Here is a 3,259-nt window from a genome sequence, read left to right as displayed (position 1 = left end):
TCACTTTTGAACGAGACTGCGAACTGAAAACCCGGCGACGTTTAAGTATAAAAATTATTTCTGTACAAAATTCAAATTATTGGCAGTCCGAAAATAATTCGGAGGCCAGAGCTTATTGTGCACTCGCACTCCTTGTTATACCTACATGTACCACTGAATTGCAAAGCCAAATAAATGTAATATATTGTTAGAGTATTTTCAGATGTTTCCTTGAAAACATTAGTAGGTCTGTAAAGCTCTTCACCAGTGAAATGCTCAGGAGTTTGCAGGTTTAAATCCTGTTCATGTCAATTTATTTATGTTTCATAAATACCTGAAACAGTTTGCCCATTCTTAATTGGTCGAGAGCCCGTCCTTCATTGGCTTTCAACCGCCAGTAAATCACCAATTATCCATCAATTGAACAAATTGCCTTTTAATTAAACCCCAAAAAATATGCCTTTGCAGTGAGTCAAGTCTAAAGAGTCCACCATCCCCCATCCAATGGGATGCTCTTCTTGATGACATCTTGGTAATCGTAGCAAGCATCCAGGACATGCCAGAGTTTCTGCAGAGGCCTGCCGGCTCTCCTGATGACTACTCTGGGTTGTTTGACCATCCTCTCTGCTTCAGAACAGCTGGATCAGCTGCTTGCTGGCACCATACAAGGGAACATGACGGTAGAGGAGGCCTTGCAATATTGGAGGTTAGGAATGAAGAAAACAAAAACTGACTATCTTCAATTGGTTGAAATATGAATACGCATCACACTTTACGTGTGGAACATTAAAGCTGTTGTTAAAGGCAGAGTATATCATTTGTCATTTGTGCATTTTTTTCGTTTGAAGCAACAAAAGTGCTCAAATCTAAAGAAGGGTGCTTAACAACTAACCCGATGAAGTTTTTAGCTCAGTGATGCTGTATATTCTGAGAAAAACAAAAGTATGCTTGGTGCTTATTCTAGGATCTCGATTTCAGTTCAAAAGTTGCTGAGTCATGTTTTGTAATTGCGCCCGAAATCAGCATTCAAGACACATTCTCATTCATCCGATTTCAGCTATGCGATGTCACGCACTGAACCGATGATTTATAGCAACTGCGCTCGCATGTGCATCGTGCCAACGCTTGCGCGCACCAGTTCATGGCTTCGCCGAATTCAATACGAACTACCAACGGCAATTCCAAAATACATCTTTAGAGACATCTTTGGAAATGACCTTCTTTTATTGTTTTCTTCAAAATGACGGCATGTCAGAAAGAATAATTTCACAGGGAGTTTAGTGCCATTACCATCTTAAAACCAAGTATGCTTTTCAACAATATTTTGTCAGTTACTTTTTGGATAGCTGCAAATGATACACTCTACATTTAAGTGGCTTTCTATCATGAAGTTCGAATAATGGGGAGCTGCCAATGTAGGGCTGGATAGCTCAGTTGGTAGAGCACCAGAATGGCAAACCGGAGGTCGTGGGTTCAAACCCCGCTCCTGTCAATTTTTTTTGTTGAGCCTTGAAATTGTTATAATGCACCTATTGTCAGTTTCCTTTGCGTTTTATTAAAAAAGTTCAATTAGGGAGCAATGGGTAATACCCATAAATTGCTCATTTGTTTTTTAAAGCATACAACAAAATTAAAGGAATATCTGCCAAAAAAAAAGAAGTTTTGTGTAGCAAAAGTTATCATGGGAGATTTGTCAGTAGTCAAATGTTGTTGATCTGTCTTTCTATGCAGTGGAGAGCCGTTCGTTTCCATCATTCAAGGCGTTCTATCTCAGACACCTGCCTGGCAAGATATCGAGTACCAGCTGATTACGCAAATATGGCCCTGGACATACAGCTACGGATTCTGGACATGTTTACTGGTGAGTATAGCAAAAATAAACAAACAACAAACAAAACAAAGCAAAATTCAAAAACAAATTTCAACTCCAAAGGAAGCAAAATGAAGCTCTCATTAGATAGATTTTCTTTAAACGATGACCTTGGCCCAATGTCAAGGTGCTGCTATGCACACAATCCGTCTATTTCATGGAGACCGTAAGCAGTAAGCACAGCAAAAAGCATGCGTACCTCGGAGGAAAAAGTTGCTTGATGGATGGAAAAAGTCATTGATGTAACAGTAGAAATCTCCATGGGCCTACATCTGTTATCACGTCGACGTAATGAAATAGTGCTTAAGGTTTGCACAATTTTCTGCTATAGTTAGCATAACCTTGGTCAAGGCATTCGACGATAGAGTCCAGTGATCAATAGTCGGACGCAAACAACACTAGATGTACGTTTTGCACTTACATGTACTGCATGAAGCGTGCACAGTGACCTCAAACCACTAGCCTACAATATGCAAATCAGCTGGTGCTGAACGAACGCCTGGGAATATATATGAGCCTTGGCTTATGTTTTCTTCGTTTTGTCGCTGGATTTCCAGTGACGACCTCGTATGAGAATGAAGATGAGATTATTAATCAGTATGTGGTCGTTGAGGCTCATTTTTACATGGATAGAGAGTTGGATTGTGGGCTCATTCTCCAACAATGTTGGTGTCTGCAGACTAAATATAACTCGATATAAACCCAGCGAAAAAATTACGAAAATTTACCTGAAAAGATAGGATGGCCCACGGATGTTCCAAGGTGCCTTTCAGCACCACCTGATTTGCATATTGTAGACTAGCGGTGTGAGGTCGCTGTGCCCGCTTCGCACGGTTTGTGTGATTGCATAGTGTGGCTACTGTTTTGATTGGTCTACCATCGATAATCGGACACTATCTCCGAAGGCCCAAGACCAAGACATAGTTAACACCATTTTTCTGCTAACTGTTCAGTTGGCACCAGGAAATCTACTCACAATATTTGACTTTTTGTGAAGATGAAAGTGACAAAAAGTGCCCTTTGAAAAGCGCGGTGGAAACGAACAAAGATGAATGGGACTGGACATTAACCGACACAAGGTGGCGCTGTTCATGGCATTCTCTCTTACCATTGTGGTCGACAATTAAATATTATTAATGGGAGTGTCAGAATCCTCTCATGCCCCCCCCCCCCCCCCCAGCCACCATGCAGTTACACCCATCCCTTTTTGTTTGACTTTTCACAGGCGCTTTTGCCCGGAGGGTTGGGCATAGCAACCTCACCTCCTGTTATAAATATGTCCACGAGTTCGCACCAAACTTAACGAGTGCTCTGATTGGCTGTCGGGAGCTCCATCGCCGTGGTCACCTGGTCACCGTCAACCATCAAACAGAGCAGAAATTCCTGGAAAGTATCGGGTATGTACATGTA

At 41.6% G+C, this 3,259-nt stretch overlaps 1 non-coding gene across 1 annotated transcript; it reads left to right on the top strand.

Annotated features, from left to right (window-relative positions):
* The first annotated feature begins 1,398 nt into the window (after positions 1-1,398).
* On the top strand, positions 1,399-1,471 carry TRNAA-GGC. The gene has a single exon. It is a non-coding gene; the product is annotated as a tRNA-Ala (tRNA).
* Positions 1,472-3,259: the final 1,788 nt, after the last annotated feature.

The sequence above is a fragment of the Strongylocentrotus purpuratus genome, unplaced genomic scaffold, assembly GCF_000002235.5.
Source record: "Strongylocentrotus purpuratus isolate Spur 01 unplaced genomic scaffold, Spur_5.0 spur5_contig_148, whole genome shotgun sequence".
Classification (NCBI taxonomy): Eukaryota; Metazoa; Echinodermata; class Echinoidea; order Camarodonta; family Strongylocentrotidae; genus Strongylocentrotus; species Strongylocentrotus purpuratus.
Note: the sequence above shows the minus strand (reverse complement) of the source record. Positions and strands in the feature narration are given on the sequence as shown.